The sequence below is a fragment of the Peromyscus maniculatus genome, chromosome 10 (assembly GCF_049852395.1).
Source record: "Peromyscus maniculatus bairdii isolate BWxNUB_F1_BW_parent chromosome 10, HU_Pman_BW_mat_3.1, whole genome shotgun sequence".
NCBI classification, from domain to species: Eukaryota; Metazoa; Chordata; class Mammalia; order Rodentia; family Cricetidae; genus Peromyscus; species Peromyscus maniculatus.
In genome coordinates, this window is record NC_134861.1 from 38,442,147 (window position 1) to 38,467,979 (window position 25,833).

Below are 25,833 nucleotides of genomic sequence, written 5' to 3' on the forward strand. Positions count from 1 at the left end.
CACAGAAAGTTTCTAAGAAACTTTGACTTATCACTATGGCAGATGTCAAAGGAAGGAAGCAGTATTCCAGCCCCCTCTAGCTCCAAGTCTCAAAGGCTGAGCCCACAGCCTGTCTCCCCACTCCCTCCAGCCGCCACACTGACTCATAGCCTCCAGTCCCAGAGTGGGTTTCCTTCTTCAAACTGTTTATTTATTTGCAGGAATTCTCACAAGGCTAATGACAAAAAAAACTGACATTTGTCTAAAAAAGCTCAGATGGGGAGAAAATGCAAAGCCCCTGAAGGGACAGTTGTATGAACAGGAGAAAGGGGGTTTAAAACCCAGCTGTAAACCAGAGTAAAAGGTCAATGTTAGAATCTGACCGGAGACAAGTTCAACTACAGTTGATCTATGCAAGGCCCAGACACTTGCAGAAAAAATGTAAATAAATAGAACATACAACTCCATTTGTTGGCCTGACAGATGAGTTCTCTCTTTTAAAATCCCCTTTGTCATTAACACAGAAAAAAAAGAAAAGAAACCACATATATTCACACATACGTAGTACAGAGTTTCAGATACACCTCTTAAAGAATTGTTTATAACTTTACAAAGTACTTTAAAAAGCTCATCACAGGACCATTCACTTGTAAATTGATTACTATGAAAAAGTAGCTCCAATCATTATTATTGCAATATTAAGCACAATATGACATTTTATGCAAACATTTCCAGCATGGGATTGGAGACAAGGTTGAAAGGGATGATCATGGTATATCGAAAGGCAACAGAGACCAGAAAGAGTGCCTCCCTCCAGAATAAAGGCAAATTTTGCTCATCTCTAGAGGTGGTGTCAAACCAGATTCTAAACCCGAGCAAGGAGCAGAAATGCTTCCTTATCATGATAGAAGACTTTGTCACCCTAAGCCAGGGTCCTGCTCCTGTAATGCAATTCTCTGTGTGTGCAGGTGTCTTCTGGCTCATGTGCATTATCCTGTGGGAACTGGGGCTTAAGGGAAATGGCACAATAAAGTCAAGACTCTGCAACTGTGATTGCTCTGAGCAATAAATTGTCCTTTGTCTTTGCCCCATGCATCTGTGTCTTCTACCCACATCCACGAAGCTGTGGCTGCCAGGTTGTTTACTTATGGTTAGGGAGAAATCCAAGTCTCTTAGCTGTTCTTAGCACTGGGATGTAATTGTTACAGTGGGTATGAAGAGAGGAGCATGAAGGTAAAAGATATTGAAGTCACTTTGGCAAGAAATTAAAAAATATATTAAAATATTTTCCCTACCTTTTCAGGAATATTTCTGTGACTCTACTCAATTCCTAGATATTTTTGGTCAGTGGTTTTAAGAAAGTGTAAGAATAGAGAGGAAAACTGAGAGAAGAGGAAGGCTATGGGTTTACTTCCTATCAGAAAGAGTCCAGATAAATCATTAATAAAACAGAAGAGAGCGGGGCAGGGACTCTTAGGTTTAGGGATAGCGGCAAGCTACATGTGAAGATTCTAAGAAAAGTGCTTTCAAGAAAAGTAGATGAAAAGTTAATCCAGTATAAGAACAGACAGGAGATATTATAAGTAGCATTGGATGGCAGAGATATAGATAAAAAGAGAAATGAAAAAAAGCAGGCATGAGGTTCCCACTGGGCATTCTAAATAGGATCTCTTTTGGTTACTTGGATGACTCACTAAAGGTTTAAATGTTTTAATTTTCATTTGTCATTGTTTCCAAACTGCTATTTTTTTCTATGAATCCATTTCACACTACTGTCAAGAACGGAGCCAATGAGCAGAGACCCATGTGGGTCACAGGTGCAAAGCTGATGAGCAGGTGGTTTATGATAGGTGCCAGGTTTACTTTTACAAAGGAGGAATCTGTGACAGCATGGAAGTCTCTGGCTTAAGCATATGATTTTATAGGGTGCCATTTGCCACACTAGATAAAGTATCAGGCTTGAGAAGACTTGTACAGTACAATCTTGGACGTGCTGAGTTGGGAGTGACTAACTGGCATGCCATGTGGGTAGCCAGGGCTAGAATCAGTAAAATAAAATGGCACCTATAGTCATGGGACTAGATGGGAGATTTCTGCCAAATGTGGATCTCTGCAGCCTTCTACAAAAAGACTGAGAAGGGACAGAGGGAGCAAGAACTGGGAGAAGCGAGTTCATCAAAGCCGCAGAAAGGCTACATCAAGAAAGAACACCTGCTGCCATTAAGACGCTGGAAGACAAAGACTAGGAATGTTCTGTTAGTCTCCAGTCAAGACAACACTTAATTAACCTTTAAACAAACACTCGCCCTTCTCTAAATGGTAAAAATAGCAAGAGGAGATATAATGCAAAACACTTTTTAAAACATGGCCATATTTCAAAAGAAGGTGTATGGCCCTGCACACACCACACATGGGAGAAAAACACCCAGCAATAAGTGGGAGGGGAGTGAGGCCTGCAGGGCTCTGGGCCAGCAGCCAGCAAGGGCAGCCAGCGGTTCACATTTGAGATGGAAAGAGGCCCATGGAGGTGGATGAAGGGGCAGAGCTGAGCTCAACCTGTGAAATCTGGAGCTGAGCAGGGCTCTCTCAGCCAAGAAAATAGAGAAGCTGTTACTGTGCCCACTGCAAGGGCTGCTGTAGATACCAGAGTGCCCTTTGGGTCAGTGGAGAGCAGACAAGGGCCAGAGGCTGGCTGTGTCCTATGCAGATCTCATGTAACTGTCCCCTCTCCAGCCAGACTTTATTCATCTCTGTCATCAGTAGGGAGGCCCAGCTGCCAACCCTGCACCAAATGCTAAATACATGCTCACTGCCAAGGCCATGCAAGTTCAAAGTCCACAGCTAGCAGTTCCTCCTTATACAAGATGTCCATCTTGCCTCCACTGGGCCCAGCCACTCTCTAGAAGGTTATGGGAACAGCTGAGACAGTATAGCAGTGGCTCTGATAGTGGTCATAAGTGAAGGACATGGAGATCTGAGAAGGGCCCTGCTGGCTCTCCACCTCTCTCCCCATTTAACTGCCCGAAAGGTTTTGGTTGGCTTTCAGATTCTTGCCCTGATTATTTACCATATTTACAGACCCCTTGAGTCAATTCTCTTAACCTTGTTAGAGAATCAATTCTAAAACCTTGTTAGCCACACGGTATCTTTCAATTGAAAGGAAACTTCAAGAGGATGTTAGGGGAGGTTCAATGTTCACAGGCCCACTGTTCTAAGGCATCATAGAAGAGAAATAGGAAGTCATTCACAAAGCCTAGAGACTGAAGCTATGCCCAGGGAGTGCTGGTGGATCAGGGTTAGACAGGGTGTTCTGGTTTTCAAAGATCCAAAAGTTACAAAATCTTTATAATTCATAAATATTGTAATTTTAGCAGGACTTAGATAAACAGTATGAGAGTTAGCCAAGCATTAACAAACACAAAATACACTTCATTAATTTACAGTAGTAGCCATATTTAGGGATTCTTAATCCAGCTCGTGTTCTTGTAATCTGTTTGTCCAAATAGTTTTGCTTCCCATATTGGTAGCTTCATATGCTACAATAACAAATTAAACCTCAGACATTTAACCACACAAATTGGACAGCTACCCCTACACACAAACCCAGTAGGTTACCCTAATACACACATCCAGAGCAGGTCTGAAGTGAAAGCTCTGCCACTCTAGTCACTAAGCAGTCCAAGCTTAGTGAGTATTTCAGCTACATTTATATTTATAAATATTGAAAGGGGGTATGGAAAATCATGCACTGGGTTTTGTGTGTTCTGTCCAGAAGGAGCACATGACAATTCGAACTTCACTGGCCAAACCAATCACATGGCTGGGCTGATTTCAAAGGTAAAAATGTAGTGCAGAGGGAAATATTGAGTGAACAGTCCTAATCATGGCCACATTTCCCTCTACAGCTTACAAGAAAGAAAAGAAAAAGAGGATGAAGGAGGCAGAACAACAAGGAAAAGGGGCAACAAAGGAAGAGGAGCAAAGAGGCGGAGGAGAATGGGGAGGAGAGAAGGGGAAGGAGAAGGAGGTGAGAAAGAACAAGAGGAGCAATTAGAGGAAAGGCAAAAGCCATCAAGGGACAAGAAGGCTTATGTTTTCACAGAAGATGTGTGATCTGAGTTGTCTACATCAGCCCATGAAGAATCCGATTCCTCTCTCTTGTAAAGCCAATAGATAATAAGGTGATCATGGAGATCCAAATCATCTCTATAAATGCTTCCCATACTGGCTGACATGAAGTGGAAAACACAATGAACCGCAGTTGTTGGTGGAATACAGATACATGTGTCAAAGTCTTTTGAAGTCTGCCTGCATGCTTAGTCAGTAACCTCATTTTCAAGACCTGAATCTTACAGATACACAAACAGAACAGCAAATCACCTAATGGAGGAGCTGTCACTCACAGGGTGAGGCAGAGAAGTAGCCACCCACCCTGGTCTTCTCCTTCTTTCCTCCTTCTCTTCCTCCTCCTCCTTTCTAGGTCTACTCACTTCAGCTATGGCTACCTTCAGATCAAGCCATCAGGTAACATTTCAATATGCTGCGCTGGAACTCGGGGCTGTAAGAGAAAAAGCAAAGGACGTGAAGGTAGGAGAGGACATGTTGGGAGACACCCAGTGGGAGTAAGGGTGGGTGTTGGAGATAGATATGATCAAGATACATTGTATACATATATGAAACTGTCAAAGAATGAATAAAAACCATTCTAAGTTTTTCATTTTAAAAAACTATTAAATCCATTTGTTAGCAAATCATTTTCTAACCATATGATACAGAATTTATAATAATAAACTAATGAATAATGGGTGAATATTTAGGATATATCAACAGGAATGACTAAAAAGTAACGGCTGTAAACTTGTGAATTTGGTCTGAGACAGGAGACCTGACACCTGTGTTAGCAGAAGTCAGTGGAACTCCTCCAGACATGCTCTAGAACATTTTCTCCTTATGATGGTACAAACCTCATATGTTACACATGGACAGCAGACATTCCAAGGGCTTCATGAGTTCACAGGTGAGTTCACACCCTCCTTCCTATGAAAGGAGGTCCAGGAGACCAGGAACCATGCTGTTGCATTTTCCATTCAGTCTGTACCACACTGCTCCACTTTATAAATATTGAACCATTGGCTGTTTGTAAGAATGAGCTAGAAATACATGCAAATGCAAATATCATTGCTTTCTCCTATAGTCTGCAGAGCCTAAACTGTCAGTCCTGAAGAAAAAGTAGTCATTTCAACAGGGAATGCACACTCCTCAGGTGAACAGATGCCAGTTCCACCTGTTCAGGGGAAAGAATTATCTCCAGACCATGCTGGGTAAAGACTGAATGTCACAATCAGGGTCTGGTGGATACAGAGCCCAGAAAGAATGGGAGGAGCACGGACCAGTCACTTGCTTTTCTTGAGAAGCACATTTTACTTCTCTTATGAGTCCTCTGGTATCTCTAGGAATCCATCATTGGCTCCCTCTGATGGTCCACATTCCCTCACCTTTTACCTCTGCCTCTGAGACATGACAGCTGATATCTTAGCATTATTAATTGCTTCATGTATAATGGAATGTGGGAAGAGGTATTCCTCCCATCTCAGATCTGTAAGATACCTGGGTAAGGTAAACTTCAAGTGAGAAGACCCTCAATCTAGTATCCAGGAGGCATACATGATGGTGTGGAGAGGTGTTTGTGGTGGGAATTTTTGTGGTGGGAATTTTTGTGGTGGGAATTTGGAGGACATCATGCCTGAGGAATACAGCCTGGATGGAAAAAGAATAGATGGGTGCTGAAGTCATATTCTTCCCCTTTACTCTCCCATCCTCATTAACTTACAAAAATCACAAAGTTACATGCCTAGGCTAGACACATAGCTCAGTAGTTGAGAGAACCTGCTGGTCTTTCAGAAGACCAGAGTTGTTCCCAGCACCTACATGGAGCAGGTTATAACCGCCTGTAACTCCAACTCCATGGGAATCCATCTGGCCTCTGTAGATACCCAAACATGTGTGGGTACATATACACACATGAATAAAAACACAACTTTAAAATAGTCACCAAAGTTTACATGTCTGCTTGAAATTCTTTGATAACTAAACTTACAAAGAAACCAGATTGTTTTCCAACAGAATCAGTACAAATCTAAGTTGGTGTGTAGGTCTGCAGTAGCAGAAATAGAGAGGACCACGAGGGAAATGAGAGAGGATTGGTAGACACTACAAGGAAGGCTCCAGACCCTTCAAACTGTCCAAACTGAGTCTTCTTTATGCCCCAAGACCTGCTGATCTGCCTTTGTCTGTCTCAACTGAATTCTCAACTAAACATTTCTGAAAGGAGAAATTAAATCCTAGTTACCACTGAATTGTCACCACTCTAATAACTTTGCATATAATAGGTGTTTAATAATTGCTGATGCATTAAAATTCTTCATATTTCCCAGATCACTGAAGGCTTGACCATGGACTGAGAGAGTGCGGAAGAGTCATCAAGACCTTGAACTAGAAGGCACATTGCTTGGGTTTTCATTACTGCTCAGCTGTTTGCTAGTTATACCAACTGGGTAAGAAAACATCAAGCCTCTGTGAGCCTCAGATTCCCATTAAGCAAAATGGGCATTAAAATATAATTAAAGGGACAACGGAGATGGTTCAGTCAACAAAGCACTTGCCACCCAAGCAAAAGGACCTGAATAACATCCCTAGCACTTAAGTTAAAAAGTCTTGCCTAAGGCAAATTTCTGAATTGGAGGCCAGCCTAGTCTACAAAGTAAGTTACCGGACAGCCAGAGCTACACAGAGAAATTCTGCCAGTTCTGGAGAAATGGAGATGAGTGGATTCCTGAGGCCAATCAGCCTTGCCAAGTCAGTGATCCACAGATTTAGTTAGAGACACTGTCCTAAAACCTAAGATGGAAACTGACTAAGCTTCAAAGACACCAGGCATCAACCTCTGGCTTCCATGTACACACACACACACACACACACACACACACACACACACACACACACGAGCACATTATCAGTGTGTACATTCATACAAACATGTACATTGCACACCATACACACACAAAAAAAATTCTAATAAAAAGGCCATTGACATAGCTATTTGATTTGCTGAATCAAGTATAAAAATATTGGCTACAGAAGAGATTCATAAATTGCTACATGAATGATTTTTCATATTTCCATCACACCTGCGAAATTTAGATAGTAAAGGGCCAAGTTTCACAAGTCCGTGAGAATGTTGTCAGAGTCCAAATACCCTCACACATAGGAAGCACAGGCTCCCCCATGCACTCTGCAGCAACAGTCTCTGCCCACCTTCATCCCATCCCTGCTTCTCTTGAGACTCCCTCTGTGGGTGTCTGTCTCAGGACCATGGCTGTGTCTGAGCACCCATCTCTCCTGCCCTCCCCTCTTCCATCCTTTCTCCACCTCAGAGAATCTGCTTTACAGCCCTGCTCCTGCCCCCTTCTCCTGCCCTGTTCCCTGCTCTGACCCTGTCTTCGCTGCTCCGTGGCCCTGAATCTCCTCACTCTCTTCAGCTCTGTCTACTCCTTTCTACCTCTCACCTTCTCACTTCTTTCCTCTTTCTTCCTTCTCCTAAAACTTAAGTTTCTCACTTTAAGAAAGTTCAGCTTCCCATTTTGTCTCTCACAGATTGTGTTTTTGTGTTGTTTTAACAAATCACAAACCCAAAGTCAAATAGAATTTCCTGTATTTTCTTTATACCTTTTATACTTTGGCATTTTCACATGTAATATTTTTGTACCTATGATTAATAAACAAAAAATCATAACATTTAATGCATATATCTTGAGTTATCTCCCATCTGTATGTATCCTTTCCTTCCCATAGTCTTTATCTGCTCTGTGAGTGGTCTTGGCTTGTCTCTGGGCCCTCCCTGTTGTGGCTCTCTGTTGTCTACCTTTCCATCTGCCACACCTCCTAGTCAGAGGTGTTCTTAGAGCCTGAGATCTCATCCACAGAGTACCCATTTTCTTAAACACCTCCCTGAATTCCTCATGCTCACCATGGCTGCTTCTTACCAGGTCCCCAGATCCCAATAAAAATCCCCCTTGTTTGCTTTAAGCCGGAGCCAGCCAGACTCCTATTCCCTGAAACAGCAGGGCGGGAGAGACAGAAGGTGAAGTGTGTAGGCTTTGCTCTGCCTGGAGGAGGAGCCAGGCTCACTTTTCCCATGAGGAAATCAGTTCAGTGAAGGTCCAAAGCAAGGCTGCCCTAGGGCCCCACAAAACATGTGGACAACATTTATCTTTCATCAACCTCAAGATTTTTTTTTTGTTCTGTACTTTTCTGTCAAAATCACACGTGTTCACAGCAGAAAAGAAAAATGTAGACAGTATGAGAAACAGTAAATACTTCGAAAGGAAAGCTATGTAGCCTCTACCTCCGAGGGAGTGACTGCTATCATTGTGCCACATTTCTGCAAGCCTTTAGTTCATGCACTTATACCTTCACATTAATAAAATCATACTGGGTATAGAATTCCACATTTCTGCTCCTCTTAATGTTCTATTACATTTATTTTCCTTTGTTCTTAAAAGTTTTTTGTAAGTATGACTATCTTTTGGTGAGATTTGAAAGAAAATAAATCTTTAGGGGCTCCCCAGTTCATGGGAAAATTTTGAATGTTTTAATATGGCTCACCTCCCATGGAGACACCACCTCTTCCAACTCCACACTCTGGATGATGGGCAGGAGGGTGAGCAGACTCACGTTGGCCTCCAGGCTTTGTTTTTCTGGATCTAACACACAAGTGCTACTTCTCTTCTGGAAATTTCCCTTGTCCTGTGTTAATCATGCCCTACAACATCACACACTTTTCTTCTTAGGAAGCTTGTCCTTCTACTCTCCATATTGCCCTCAGTACACCATGACACCCCGAAGGGTGTCTGTTCTAAATAGTGTGGGACATGGTGGGTAGGAGGAGGGGGACAGAGCTAGAAAATGTGATTTTGCCTAATTTCATTTATCTATTGTCAAAAGAGAAACTTCTACAAAATTCCATGGCTCCAAGCAATAATTTGTTGTCTTCCATGAGTTGCAGGTTGATTGGGTGGTTTTTCTGTTGCCTGTGGTTTTAACTAAACTCTGGCAGTGGCTATGATTATCTGCAAACCCCAGTGGAAACAAGCTGAAACTTAGACATCTCTCTCTAGACATCTCCACATGGATACTTGATCTGTATCACTGCCAACAGCTGATAGATTAACCAGAACAAACACTGCATGAGTGAGGATGTGGACCCTGTCAGGGCAACGAACAGTGACCCTTGCAACCAGTGCAACGTTGGGTCTAAAATATGAAAGCCAGAGTAGATGAAGCCTAAGGCAGCACAAGAGTCTTACTGGGTACAAACACTGCTAAATTGAGAGTCATACAAGACCAAACCATAGTAGCAATCACTGGACCATGAAGGATATCGCTGGTCCAACCAGAGAGTCTGGAATTCTGTGCCAAGGTGGACAAGGCTACAACACACCAGCTATCTATGAGATTGAATTGCAAAACATAAAGAAATAACATGAGTTTTGTTAAAAATTAGAAATTAAAACCTAAAAATATAAGTAATGTTGCTTCTTTTCATTTGAGTTTAGATATACTTTCTCAGCACTCAAAGAAGTGTGATCAATCCTTAGCTAGAAACGTCTGAGAATTAACCAAATTGTTGCCCAGCTACCCTAACATGGCCTATACCTATAACCTAAAGGGCATGGATAATCTACCCCCATAGGCACTGGACTCCAAATGAGCAGGAACTGGCAAGGGACTCTGCTTTAGAGAGATCATTCAGGTAGTTGATTGGGGTGAGAAACCTGGAGACAAACACACTAGTTGAAAAGATGGAGATGCCAGAGTTGAGAGCCACAGCAAAGCAACAGAGGAAGATAAAGAGAAGAGATGGACAGAGGGCCCTTTCAAAGATTCACCCAGAACATCGCATCCCTCACAATGGTACATAATTTATAAGAGCTGCATGCAGCATAGATTACCATGCAGACTCAAATGCTTTTATTGATAAGACTGTGTTAATCAAGTCATCTTTGTTGTCTGGTAAAAGTCAGATTCTCAGAATACTCTCCACATCCCTTAAAATAAACCTTGAATCACCAAATGAATCACCTTTCCATTACCATGACTAAATACCTGAGGCAATGAGCTTAAAAATAGGAAAATTCATGATCAGTTGGTTGGTTGGTTTTGGGCCTGTGACAAGGCAGCCAGGGATGGTGGGTAGCACATTGTAGAGCTGCTCACCCCATGGTATGGCCAAACATGAACAGAGAGCAAGAGGAGACCTGATATCCCAGTGTCCCCCTTCATGGGCATGCTCACAATGACCTAACTCTGTTCCAGTAGACCCTGGCTTCTAAAGGTTATCATATCACCCAATAGTGACAAAGACTGGTGACAAAGCCTTCAATACATAGATCAATGGGAAACATTTAATATAATTTCCAAATTATATTACCAGAATAGTCTAACAGGTCCCTTAAATCCATTAAAATCTACTCAACACTACATTCACCCAGGACCTGTATTTCAGAGAACGTGGAAGATGTATCTTAAACTTATGCTGCACTTCTGTGTCCTCCAAAGTGTGTCCCAGTTCAGTAATCTGTTGTAGACCAAACATATCCAGTGAAACACCTAAGCTTTCTGCCTCAACAAATCCATTAAAAGGGGGTCTTGACGCTATGTGGGAGGGACGACTTGAAAGTGGGCAAATGGGCTCCTGAGGGCTAAGACGAAGAATCTCCTCCAGAGCTCTCTTCCAGCTTCTGGTCCATCCCTTACAAATTAACACACAACATATTTTACAAGTTGTCTAGTTTTCTTTTGTCTTTTTTCTCCATGTGTGCCAGCCAATTCTTTTCTGTTTCTGTAAAACCTTTTAAAGTCCGTGGAGTATCAACCCAGACTAGAAGGAACTACCAATAAATCTCAGAAGATGACATTTTCAAATTAATTAGTGATAATTAGGAAAATAATTTGAGGAGATACCATAAATCATCCAGTTTCATTCACCTACACTGTATGCAACAAGACTTTTCTACATGTCAGACAGTTTTCAAACATACACTTAAGTGTTTTACTTACAGACATTATTTCATACACTTCTGATTCCAACTCTATAAAGCCAGTGGTATTAGTATGCCCAATCTCTAAAAGAGAAAACAGAGGCCCAAAATCACAGGATGGCTATGTGGAAGCATAATTATCACAAGGGTTCACCTTGAAGGCATGTATTCTCCAGCATATCATCCATCCACTGATCTTTGAGCTACTTCTATCACATCATCATAGGATGCATGTTCGCAAGGAAATTTTACACACTTCCTATAGAGCTAATGACAAGTTCATCTCTTCTATATTTGTTTAAATTCTGTTGGGACACTCGAAAGATGGGTAACATGCCAATTATGATCATGTGAACATGTGGATAATTGGACTTTTAGAATAGTTCTTAGTGCACAAAAATATATGCATGCATGACACTAACTTCTATCCAGAAGAAGGGCCTCAAGAGGGAGCTGGAGACCTTGTTCTTTCCTAAGGACTTGCTACCTTCCCATCTATTCTGCTGCCTATAATAACTTAGAAGGCTACACTCAGAAGGGCCAATAGAGTACTAGGGAAGATTATAGAAGAAATACTTAACATCAAGGAAAGTTCTTCAAATGGCATCCTGAACTCCAGTCACTGCTCCATGGCCTTAAGGTTGCCCCCACAGGCCAGTCTCTTCATCTGGAAAGTGCAAATGATTTTCATAGGTGCTTCTAATGGTTGTCAAGATAAAATAATACATCCGATGCCCTATTTAATCCATATTAGCTACTGTGATAGTCTGAATGAAAAATGGCCCCTACAGACCCATAGGGAGCGACATAATTGGTGGTGTGGCTTTGTTGGAAGAAGTGTGTCACTGGGGAATGAGCTTTGAGGTTTCAGAAGCTCAAGCCATGCCTAGTGGCTCACTCTCTTTTCCTGCTGCTGCCTGCTGATCCAGATGTAGAACTCTTGGCTCTGTCTCCAGCACTATGTCTGCTTGCCTGCTTCTTGGATGATGATGATGGACTAAGTCTCTGAACCTGTAAGCCAGCCCCAATTAAATGTTATCTTTTATAAGAGTAACTATGGTTATGGTGTCTCTTCACAGTAATAGAAACCTTAACTAAGACAGCTACCATGTCACTGTCACAAATTTGCTTTAGGAAGTTGTGAAATTAGAAAGTCCCCCATTATTTCCTGTTTGCAGATGAACATCATTGTTTGGCAAGATTGTGTCTGAGGATATTGATGTAGTTTAACACAAACATAGATCCACTGTTTGGCATTGATAATATCATAATGTAGGATTAAAGCAGGCATGGAAGTTGGGACTACAAATGTCTCCAAAAAGCTCATATATAAAAGGCTTGTGTCTTAGCCAGGGTTTCTATTGCTACAATGAAATATCATGACCCAAATGCAAGTTGGGAAGGTAAGGGTTTATTTAACTTATACTTCCGCAATGCTGTTCATCACCAAAGGAGGTCAGGACAAAAATTCAAGCAGGGCAGGAACCTGGAGGCAGGATCTGATACAGAGGTCATGCAGGGGTGCTGCTTACTAGCTTGCTTCCCATGGCTTGCTCAGCCTGCTTTCTTATAGAACCAAGGACCACCAGGCCAGGGATAGCACCATCCACAGTAGGCTGGGATATTCCCAATCAATCATAATTACAAAAAGTCTTACAGCTGGATCTTATGGAAGCATTTTCTCAATTGAGGATCCTTCCCCTCTGATACTCTACCTTGTGTCTAGTTTGCACAAAACCAGCCAGTACATACAGGTTTCCAGTTTGGCACTGTCTGGAGGTGGTAGGAGCTTTAAGAGGTGGAATCTAATGGGAGGGCTTCTGGTCATTGGGGATATTGAGAACCCAATTTCTTCCTCTTCCTCTTTCACATCCAGGTGAGGAAGGGAACAATGTTTCCCCACCACGCACTTCCAAAATTGTGTGATTTATCAACACAGGCTAGAGCAACAGAACCAACACCTCAGGGCAGCAAACCCTAAAACCACAACAAAATAAGTCTTTGCTCTTTATAAGTTGAATATTTCAGGTATTTGTTAGAGTAATGGGAAGCTGGCTAATGTAGAGGGCAATGGAGAAAGGTCAATTTTTTTTCTTTTAATAACTGTATTCCCAGGTGTGTGTGTGTGTGTGTGTGTGTGTGTGTGTGGTTTTTTGATCCTACAAAAAAAAAAAAGAGTTACCATACCTTTGAAAACTGAGAAATAAAATCAGGTTCTCTATGACCACTAATCTAGGTTGTCAACTTAATTGGATCTAAAATTAGCTAAGAGACACTTCTCTGGACAGATCTCTGATGGGACTTCCTGGAAGAATTAACTGGAGGAGGAAGACCCTCCCTCCACTGCCAAGTGGGCAGCACCTTCTTATAGGGCCATATAAAGAGGTCTGCAGTTAAAGCAGTGCTGCTTTTCCCTGGCTACCTTCACTCCTTCCTGGTGAGTGCATCCACTCTGATTCTGCCACTGCTGCTGCCATGCTGTGCTAACATGCCAGACAGAGAAAGCTGAGGCATCCAGCCCCATAACTGAGCAGCTGTTGGGTCCTCAGCCTATGTAGCGTGCAGATAGTCATTATTATATCAGCTCTGTTCCTCTAGAGAATGAGTACATCTCCTTTTCACTGTATCCCATTCCAGTTCCCATTTGGTTCAGTGGCATGAAAGAGTTGATAATGATAAGAACAGTGAAGGTTGCATACGCAACAGGCTGTGCAAAGTGCACCAGGCATGAGCTCATTTCTACTTGGTGGACATATTGCACATATTTCAAGCGATAAAATCACATTGCTGTTTTTTTTCCCCCTTAAGTAACAAGAATAAGACATTCCTGCCTTTCCGGCTCAATTCTCCAGTTTCCTTGTGATAGGTAGGCTGCAACTTCAAGCATCCCCCAGCCTTACTCCTTTTCCACCCTCCCCCTCCTACTTCAAACACACTGAGTGAGGGAGGAAGCACTCACAGCACACGGGAGGCAAAGGACAGAGTTCACCCTGTTAAAAACCATTAATCATCTTGAGGTCACCAGAGCTGAACATGTTTCCTTCCCCAAGGCTGTCCTGTGGGTGATCTGTCTCCTAACAGGTTTTGTAACACAGAGTTGTAAAGCGTTCCTGATGAATTATTGTTGGCACTCAGTCCAAAGGCTTGAAGGTTTGAGTCTAGGAGAAGAAAAAGCAGGCCCTGTCTCCTGCGCCTGCTGTCATTGAGGCCAGGGTATATGCCAGTGGATGATCTGAGGCCCCTCTTCCCCACAGCCCGGACTCCTGGAAAAAGGCCTAGGACAGACAAGTTTATCGCTGCAGTGAAGAACAAGGGTATTAAATAGGAAGCCACCCTTAAGGCCATACACTCCTCATAGCATATTCCAGGTAAGGGTAGATGTATATTCCCTTTTGACAGATAAGGAAACTGAGGCCAGGCCTACAATATGGTAAATCCAAATTATTGTGGAAGACTCAATGTTAGAACTCTCATCTTACAAAGTACCTCTTCTATCCCTTCCACCACAATGTCTGACCTGGACTATAAGCTTTCAGAGATGCAGGCCTGCCTGGAGGACCTCAGTTCACATCATCCCTATCTCTCATCACCTCCCTACTCCAGCCTTTGGGCCTAGGTATTGTTCCCAGATCCTTATATCCAATTCTTTCCTATCCAAGGCCAGTATAAGGCCTTCTCAGAGAGCCTGCCCTGACCACCTGGCCTAACACAGACCCTGGCTACTCTTCATTACAAACTGAATTGACTTCAGAGCACTTAGCACTGTCCAGTATCATCCTTTCAGTCTGTCTGCTCTCTGTGTGTCCCCTTGATGCCCTGTAATTCCAACATCTGACTGTAAGCTCCAAGAAGGCAGCCAGGAATCTGCCTTGTAATCTATCTACTATGTGCATGAACCTGAGACAATAACCTGCACACTGCAAATGTTTTCTTTTTTTTTTTTTTTTTTCTTTTTTTCTTTTTGGTTTGTTTTTCAAGACAGAGTTTCTCTGTATAGCTTTGCGCCTTTCTGGAACTCACTCTATAGCCCAGGCTGGCCTCGAACTCACAGAGATCCACCTGCCTCTGGCTCCCAAGTGCTGGGATTAAAGGCATGCGCCGCCGCCGCCGCCGCCGCCGCCGCCGCCGCCGCCGCCGCCGCCGCCGCCGCCGCCGCCGCCGCCGCCACCACCACCTGACTTTGCAGATGCTTTCTTAATCTTTGATTAATTAGATAGTCAACACCAATCATTACTAATATCATACTGGTATGCAGAGCCTTTCTAAATATATGTGTCTGGGAGATACCTCTCACAGTTCTCTCTTACATAGTTCTCTGTGTGTGTGTGTCTGTTTCTCTCTCTCTCTCTCTCTCTCTCTCTCTCTCTCTCTCTCTCTCTCTCTCTCTCTCTCTCTCTTTCACACACACACACACACACACACACAAATTCTATGGAACTATTTAGCAAAGACTATTTCAGTGTTGGCTCTTCATTTATTTCCATGCAGAGACTGTTCCCTGTCTAGATAATGGGTGAAGAAGTGTCTCAGTGTATCAACCTCTCACTGCGCCCAGGAGGTGCTAAGTACTAGCTAGCCACACTTCATTGTTTTTACCCTCAGAAACTCTAGGAATCAGGCCCTTTTCTTAATTCCACTTTGCAGCTTGGAAACTAAGTGAGAGTATGAAAACATGAGGAGATCATATATACAGGGAAGGGTATGTACTCAAGGAAACGCCCTTATGAGCTTGCAAGAGCTGTAGAAATCTGCTGTGTTTGGTATTTGATTTTCCACCAACTGTGGGAAATTTGATTTTCCACCAACTGTGGGCTGGACTCTGTATGTCCACATCTCAAGTGAATACATCTGATACCTAAGCTACAGACTACCTGAAGCTCTAGATGCAAGGGACTCAAAAAAATGTAATTCTTGACTTTTTGACTCCTTCAATAAGGAGGGTGGAACTGATACTGAGTGCCCATGGCCATAGTCATCATTCACCCTGTTGTGGGCTGAGTGTAAAAGTTACTTACCTCCACTCCTTTATCCCAGGCCCCAACTCCATCAGACATTCCCTAGGAACCCTGAGGCCACTCCAGCCAAGGAAGCAGGCTAACTACAGATCTTCACCTCTTCTTCCATTCCTCCACATCCAATCTCCCAGTCTCATCCCCAGCTCTGTAGCAGACCACCTGCTGCAGTCTGTCCTTCTTCTCTGACCTCATCTCCAATAGCTCATGTAGAACTTCTCATCCAACCTTCCTTAACCCCCTCATCCCATTATGCCAGTCTCCAACACAGGCAGGCTTTCCCTGGAATGCCAGTCAAGCCTGCCAGAGAAGCGAGTGAGGCACTAAGTGGGTAAGCAAGCCTCATATATTCATTTTTCTCTCTCTCCTACGTATCCATATCCCCCACCCAGTGTCATCTCCAGCTCTGTAGCAGATGACCTGATATGTCCCCTCCTCACACTCTGCCTCCATTCCCAGGGAACTAAGCAGATCCTGGTAGAACATCCTGCTTTCCTTCCTCCTGCAGACCTCCTCAGCCCCACCTAGCTCTTCCCCATTTTTGAGTGGCAGCTCCCAAAACCTAGAAAGACATTTTAGCTGGAACTCTCAGTGGCCATATCTAACAGGATCCCAAGAGAATTTCTACCAGGCAACATACAGCCAGCAAACTCTCCTAAGTACCACAGAGGGCAACAGAAAGCACAAAACAAAATACCCACCCAACAAAAACAAAACCAGATGCCAGCACATAGAATTACAATCTTCCCAAACCCAGATTCCTAGGAGCCAGGATAAAAACACAATCAACAATAGCGAGGACCATATGTCTCTGCTGAGCCCAACAACCCCATCACAGCAAGCCCTGAGTATTATGATATAGCTGAAGCACAAGGCAAAGACCTTAAAACAGCCTTTATGAATATGACAGAGGTCCTTAAAGAGGAGATGAATAAATCGCTTAAAGAAATCAATGAAAACACATACAGTTGAAGGAAATGACTAAAACAGTTTAATACCTGAAAGTGGAAATAGAATCAATTAAAAAAAAAGCCTGAACTGAGGGAAATTTGGAATTGAAAACTTTAAGAAATTAAACAGGAACTTCACAGGCAAACTTCGCCAACAGAAAACAAGAGGTTGAAGACAGGATCTGAAGCATTGAAGACACGGGTAGAAATGAATACCTTGGTCAAAGGAAAATGATAATCTAAAAAAAAAACTCCAGGAACAAAACATCCAAGAAATCTGGGACACTATGAAAAGAACAAATCTAAGAATAATAGGAATAGAGGAAGAAGAACCCAGGTCAAAGGCATAGAAATATTTACAACAAAATCTTAGAAGCAAATTTCTCTAACCTGAAAAAGGAGATGCCTATAAAAGTGCAAGAAATATACAAAACACCAAATAGACCATACCAGAAAAAAAAAAGTCTTCTCACCACATAATAATTAAAATACCAAATGTAGAGAACCAAGAAAGAATATTAAAAGCTTCAGGGAACACGACCAAGTAATATATAAAGGCAAACCCATTAGAATTATACCTGACTTCTCAATGGAGACTCTAAAGCCAGAAGGTCCTGGACTAAAGTTCTACAGTCTGTGAGAGACCACAGATGACACCTAAGACTACTATGCCCAATAAAATATTCATTCACAAAAGATGAAGAAAATAAGACATTCCATGATAAAAGCAAATTTAAGCAATATCTATCTACAAATTCAACTCTATAGAAGGCACTAGAAGGAAAGCTTTAACCTAAAGAGGTTAACCATACCCATAAAAACACAAGGAATAAATAATCCAGATCAAAAAATCAAAAGAGGGGAAACACACACACACACACACACACACACACACACACACCAGTGCTATTACTACCATCAATACTACCTACACCACAACAACAAACATACATAACACAATAAAATAATAGGAATCAACAAATACTATTCATTGTTATCTCTCAACAGTAATTGTCTCAATTCCCCAATTAAAACACGAGAGAAAGAGAGAGACAGACAGACAGAGACAGAATAGATGCAGAAAACAAGATCCATCCTTATGCTACAACCAAGAACCATACCTTCAAATCAAGGATAGACATCATCTCAGGTTAAAAAGATGGAAAATATATCCTAAGAAAATGAACCTAAAATGCAAGTCTGGTTAGCCATTTCAATATCTGACAAAATAGACTTCAAACTAAAGCTAATCAGAAGAGATGGGGCTGCATACTCATCAAAAGAAAAATCTACCAAGAGGACTGTCTTAGTTAGGGTTACCATTATTGTGATGAAACACCATGACCAAAAGCAACATGGGGAGGAAAGAGTTTATTCGCCTTACACTTCCACATCGATGTTCATCACCAAAGGAAACCTGGACAGGAACTCAAACAGGGCAGGAACCTGGAGGCAGTAGCTGATGTGGAGGCCATAGAGGATACATGCTTACTGGCTTGCTCCCCATAGCTTTCTCAGGCTGCTAAGAAGCCAGGACACCAGTCTAAGGATGGTGCCACCTACAATAGGCTGAGCCTTGCCACATCAATCACTAATTAAGAAAACAGACATGCCTACATGTCAATCTTAGGGATGAATTTTCTCAATTGTGGTTCCCTTCTGTCAGATGACTCTAGCCTGTGTCAACTTGATATAAAATTAACTTTCTGCAAAACTGACCACATATTCAGAAACAAAGTAAGTCTCCACAGGTACATGAAAATTGAAATAATATCCTGCATTCTATCTGACCCTAATGTTAAAGCTGGATAGCAATGATAACATAAACAACAGAAAACTTACAACTTCATGGAACAGCTCATTACTGAATAAGAAATGAGTTGACACAAATTAAGAAAGAAATTAAAGGCTTTCTAGAATTTATTGAAAATGAACATAAAACATACCCAAACTTATGGGGCACAATGTCGGTGGTTCTAAGAGGCAAGCTGATAGCACTAAGTGTGCACATTTAAAAAAAAACAAAAAACTGGAGAGATCCTATACTAGTAACTCAATGGGACACCTGAAAGCTCTGGAACAAAAAGAATAAAACACACTGCAAAACACTAGACTGCAAGATAAAGTGAAACTCTCAGAAATCAATAAATTAGAAATTTTTAAAAATACAAAGACTCAAGGAAACAAAGACTTATTCCTTGAAAATATCAATAAGATTGACAAATCCTTATCTGAATTAACTAAAAGGTGGACAGAAAAGATCCAAACTAACAAAATTAGAAATAAAAGGGAGGAAATAAGAACAGACACTGGGAAAATCCAGAAAATAACAAGGACATACTTTAAAATCCTGTACTCCACCAAACTGGAAAAACAAAAAGAAATGGATAATTTTCTCAGTGCACACCACTTACCAACATTAAATCAAGGTCAGATAAACAATTTAAACAGACCTATAACCCTAGTGAAATAGAAGCTGTCATTAAAAGTCTTCCAACCAAAAAAAGCCCAATGCCGGGTGGTTTTTAGCACAGAATTTTACCAGACTTTCAAAGAGGAATTGGAGGCAATACTCCTTAAATTATTCCACAAAATAGAAACAGAAAGGACAATGCCCAGTTGATTTATGCCACAGTTACTCTGATACCCAAACCACATAAAGACTCAACAAAAAAAGATAATTACAGACCAAATTCCCTTCTGAACACAGATGCAAAAATATTTAATATAATACCTGTAAACTAAATCCAAGAACACATCAAAAATATCATCCATCATGACCAAGCAGGCTTTCTCCCAGAGATGCAGCAATGGTCCAATACATGAAAAATCTGTAAATGTAATCCACCATATAAACAAACTGAAAGAAAAAAAACCACAAGATCATCTTATTGTAATAAAATGCAGAAAAGGCCTTGCACAAAATCTAAGAACCCTTTATGAAAACATCCTGGAGATATTAGGGATAAAACAGACATATCTCAACATGATAAAGGCAATTTATAGAAAGTCCATTGCCAACATCAACCTAAATAAAGGAAAATTCAAAATATTTATACTAAAATCAGGAACAAGTCAAGGTTGTCCACTCTCTCCATATTTATTCAATATAGGACTTGAAGTCTTAGTTAAAGCAATAAAACAACTAAAGGAAATCAAAGTGATACAAATTGGAAAAGAAGTCAAAGTATCTTTATTTGCAGGTAATATAATAGTATATATAAGTGACCCTAAAATTCTACCAGGAAACTCCTACAGCTGATAAACACTTTCAACGAAGTAGTTGGATACAAAATTGGCTCAAAAATCAGTAGCCCCCCTATATGCAAATGACAAAAGAACTGAGAAAGAAATCAGGGAAACTATGCCTTTCACAATAACCTCAAAAAATATGAAAAATATCCAGGGGTAACCAAGCAAGTGAAAAACTTGTATGACAAAAATTTTTAAGAGATTGGAGAAAGAAATTTAAGATGTCAGAAGATAGAAAATATCCCATGCATGTAGATCAGTAGGATTAATGTAGTAAAAAACGGTCATCCTACTAAAAGCAATCTATAGATTGAATGCAATCCCCATCAAAATTCCAACATAATTCTTTACAGATCTTAAAAAGACAACTTTCAACTTCATATAGAAACATAGAGACACAAAACAACCACAACAAAAACAAGAGTAGAGTTAAAACAATCCTGAATAATAAAAGAACTGCTGGATGTAAAACCATCCCCAATTTCAATACAGAGTTACAATAAAAACAACATTATTTTAGCACAAAAACAGACACATCAATCCATGGAATTGAAGTGAAGACTCAGACATATACCCACATGCCTATGGACACCTGATTCTTTTTATAAGCAAGCCAGAAATATACACTAAATAAAGACAGTATCTTCAGCAATGGTACTGGTCAGACTGGATGGCTGCATGTAGAAGTATCCAAATAAATCCACAGTTATCACCCTGTCTAAAACTCAACTCCAAATGGATCAAAGAACTCAACATAAAACTGGATACACTGAGCCTCATACAAGAGAAAGTGGGGAATAGCCTTTAACTCATTGGCATAGAAGACTTTCTGAACAGAATATCATTATCACAGGCACTAAGATCAACAACAAATAAATGTGACCCATGAAACTGAAAAACTTCTGTAAGGCAAAGGACATTACCATTTGGACAAAGTGGCAGCCTACAGAATAGGAAGTGATTTTTATCAACTACATATTAATAGAGGGCTAATAATCAAAATATATAAAGAATTCAAAAAACTAGATATCAAGAAAACAAATAACCCAATTTAAAAATGGGATACAAGCCGGGTGGTGGTGGTGGTGGTGGCGGCGGCGGCAGCAGCGCACGCCTTTAATCCCAGCACTCGGGAGGCAGAGCCAGGAGGGTCTCTATGAGTTCGAGGCCAGCCTGGGCTACCAAGTGAGTTCCAAGAAAAGGCGCAAAGCTACACAGAGAAACCCTGTCTCGAAAGAAAAAAGAAAAAAAAATGGGATACAGATCTAAATAGAGAATTCTCCAAAGAGGAACCTCAAATGGCTGAGAAACATTTAAGGAAATGTTCAACATCCTTAGCCATCAAGGAAATGCAAATCAAAACTACATTAATATTTCATCTTACATCTGTCAAAATTGATAAGAGCAATCAAACAGTGACAGCTCATGCTGGCAAGGATGTGGAGTAAGAAGAACACTCTTCCATTGCTGGTAGGAGTGCAAACCTTGTACATTTATACAATGGAGTATTTCTCAAGTGTTAAAAAGAATCAAATCATGAAATTTGCAGGTAAATAGATGGAACTGGAAAAAAATCATCCTGAGTAAGGTAACCCAGGCCCAGAAAGACAAATATGGTAGTATATATTTACTTATATGAGGATATTAGCTGTTAATAATGACCAAACTATAATCCGTAGATCCCAGAGGTTAGGTATAGAGTAAGGGACTTGGGGAGCAGATAAATCTCATTAGGAAAGGGAAATAGCATAGTTAGTTATGGATGGATTTGGAGTGTGTGGAATAGATGATCAAGTGGAAAGAAGAGGGGAGAGAAACAAGGGAGGGAATATGGGGAGAGAAAATTAAAATTAAGAGTAATTTGAGGTGTAGTATGGAAAACTAACATAGTAGAAACTTCCTAAAATATAAACATATATGAAGGAGATCCCAGGTAAATGGCCAAATAATGGAGGAGACAGAGCCTCTACTAGATGTCTCTTGTCTCTTAAATGAAGCTTCCAGTACCAAAAATGGATTATATGTAATTGAGTTTTTGACCAAAAGGATCCCATGGGAATCCCCCCAAAACCCAGGCTGCTGCCAAGACTATAGGTTGTTCTCCACAAACTGATGACAAGGCCCCATTGCTGAAGACAAGACCTACACAATTCATTGAACATGGAGACGTCAAGCTTGTGTCCACATAGAGCCTTCACCTTACATGGTAGTGTCTTTGGTACAGAAGTTACTCTGCAGGGTACCAAAGGAGAAGAATAAACACCAAGACAGCCACACACCCTTTTATCTACAATTGCTTGCAAGATAATGTCATTGCTATTATGGCACAAAGTCTATGGGAGCAACCAGATAATATTTGATTTTACTTAGGGCCCACTTTACAAAATGGAACCCATACCTGGCACTGCTTGGGTGACCACAAATCTGAGACTAGATAGCCCAAGGACCCAGGGTAAAGCCAAATACTACTGTTCTACTAGATGAACATAACAATAAAATGACTCCTGCTATACTCATAGATTAGTCCCTTGCTCAACGATCAGCAGAGAAGCTTCCTCCTGCAGCAGAAGGAACAAAGACAGAGAGCCACAGCCAGTCATGAAGCAGAGAGAGATCGTGGAACACTCAGCCTTAACTGGGATGGATGTCTCCATCAAATACCTGCCCTCTGGGCTCAAGGAACCCCACGGAAGAGGAGATGAAAAGAATCTAAGATCAGAGAGGACAGAGGACACCAAGAAAACAAGGTCCTCTTAATCAACACGACCGATGCACATATGAAGTCACAGAGAGTGAGCAGCGGGCACAGGATCTGCAGGGGTCTCCACCAGTTGGGGCCCTAGAGCAGAGAAGAGAAGCTGAATCACATGTGCTACTATGCCCAGCATGACTTCATTTCTATAAATGAAAATGTCTTTTATTCCCATCCCTAACCCAGAAGCTATCTCCAAATGATAACCACTGGCAAATGGAAATTGGATTTCCTTCCAGAGAGTCTCACTGGGGCAATGACCACTCTCAGAGGTAGGCTGCATACCCAGCCGGCCGCAGACGGCCAACAGAAGATGAATCCAGTCTGCTTTGGAGGTTCCTTGTCTCTTTCTGTCATGCAAGGGTTTCTCTTCTTTTCCCCTTTAATTCTATCTTATTATTTTTTATTTTATTTATTTTTTCTTCTGTTTACCCCACAACTCTTTTTGTATAGGTTATGGCTTCTAGTTCAGTGTTGCTACTGAATTCTTGAGTGGGTAAATGACTGAGTCTCTGTTTCTCGTGCCTTCTCTGGGGCTGCTTCCCTTCTGTTTGTTTGGTCCCATATTGATGTGTTAGCTTTTTTTATTATTATTATATTTTCTTTTGTTATTATCCCTGAGAAGCCTGTTGGTTTTTCAATGAGAGACAGAAAAGGGATAGGTCTGGATGGAAGGAAGAAAGGAAAGAGGAAGGAGGGAGGAAGAGAAGGAGAGGAAACTGTAAACAGGACATATTATGTGAGAAAAAAATCCATTTTCAATGAAAGGGAATTTTTTTTAAAGAAAAAGTTACTTATCTACTAGATTCTAGGAGTCCAGACTCGTTAGAGGTAGGGAGTTGGGGAAGAGAGATGGAATAACACAGGAATGAGCTTGGAGTGGGTGTAGCAATCAGGGTCAATATTGAACATAAAGCTCCTACCAGAAAAGCAACAAGAAGAAGGAAAACAAGTCCAGCTGACAAGTGGGGTGTTTGTGAGCGCAGAGGCTGCCCACTCCTGCTCCACCCACCACACCACTCTGAGCCTCTTTCTCGTCTGTGAGACACAGTTCCCTTGTCGCCTTTCACTTTTTAAAAAAGATTTGTCTTATTTTTATTTATGCATATGTGTCTGTGTGTGTGTACACGAGTGCCCCTGGAGACCAGAAGAGGACAATCAATCCTGGAGCTGAGTGGCAGGCCGCTGTGAGCCCCCTGTTGTGAGTGTTGGGAATTGAATTCTCATCTTCTCCAAGGGCAAGTGCTCTTAACAGTTGAGCCGTCTCCCCAGCCTCGTCAGCTGGTTTTGAAGCTCAGATGGGTCATAATACACAGACATGATTTGTTTGCTCTTCAAAGATGCACAGATAAGAGAAGCTGAGATCACCTCTCAACCAGAAATGCCCAGTGGTTCCCGTTCTGTGTGTCTTTCAAGCTATGCCCATTCTGCTTGGAAAGGCTTTTTAAGTAATAGAGTTATCTTTCAGTATAATTTCAATTTAGAGGAGGAGCCACAGTTCCAGATGGTTTGGGGTTTTATCTAAAGTTATTTCATATTTCATTTCTTTCTTTTTTTTTTTTTTTTAGACAGGATCTCACTATGTAGCTCTGTCTATCCTGGAACTCACTCTAAAACTACACTGGCCTCAAACTCACAAACATCTGCCCACTTCGGCTCCCAAATGCTGGAATTAAATTGCATGCACCACCGTACCCAATATGATTTCATTTCTATAAATCAATGTGAAATACAATAATCTATAATCTTATATTCTCTCTCTCTCTCTCTCTCTCTCTCTCTCTCTCTCTCTCTCTCTCTCTCTCTCTCTCACACACACACACACACACACCTTTCTCATGTACACAAGTATTTTCATAATCCTCATGGTGACTTTGTACTTAGAGTATGCTTGAAGGACCATTGAATACTTGAATCAGGACCAGAGGTCACATAGCCAAGTTGTATCCAATATAGCTGGAGGAAGCTAGAGAACCCAGGGTCCACACTTTCTCCTGCCTTCACTAGAACGTGTTAGTTTTCATCTATTTTATTTTGGGATTTGGCTTTGTAAGAACCCATTTCTAATAGAAATTTCCCAGCAACACACATGAATATGAAAATCAGTGCCAGTGGCTGGGTTCCATGATATCTCTCTAGCTTCTGCCAGTTTTCCAGATGGGGCAGCTGAAGCTGGGATGACTAAAGAGCCCACCTATAGTCCTGCAGAGGCAAAAAAGCGAGGTCTGGAAGTGGAATTCTGATGCTAATCTGTTTTCCCCGCCGCAAAAGTCCCAGGCTGAGCGACCCAGACAGACCAGGCTCAGATCCAAGGTCAGATCATGGTTGGTGCTGTTTGTTTGCACAGCGTGTAACATTGTTTAAGTACTGAAACTCAGAGACATCCCTGGCGAGACTCGCTCTCTGAGTTGGCGCCCAACAACCGTGTTGTGGTCTGTTGTGGAGAGAGCCTCGGGCAGCACAGGGTGGCTCTTTGCAGGGGTGGTGCGCTCTGCTGTTCCGCGTCATATCCCTTCGTGGTACTGTAAACATAAGTCCACTGTATGTTTTTAAAATGTGAGAAGAAGCAGGATCCTGCCCTCGTGTTTTGACATAGCCTGCAGGGAGGGAGAATGGGACGAGCGGATCTCCAGCTTGTGCAAATGTAATTGCTTTTTCCCACCTGATGGTTAATATCAGGCAGTCTGGCTGTCGGACAGCAGTCTCAAAGCCCTGCAGTCCAAAGCCACACCCCCAGCAGAGCCGCACCAGGGCTCAGACTCCTGTCCAGAGCAGCACTGTCACGCCTG

The 25,833-nt window shown here is 41.7% G+C and overlaps 1 long non-coding RNA gene across 1 annotated transcript in view; it reads right to left on the minus strand.

Annotated features, from left to right (window-relative positions):
- The window catches only part of LOC121832747 (uncharacterized), a 185,311-nt gene that overhangs the window by 122,095 nt on the left and 37,383 nt on the right, over positions 1 to 25,833 (minus strand). The window contains exon 3 of the long non-coding RNA XR_013042873.1: positions 4,360 to 4,537. This is a non-coding gene — a long non-coding RNA (uncharacterized LOC121832747). The remainder of the gene's footprint in view (positions 1 to 4,359; positions 4,538 to 25,833) is intronic.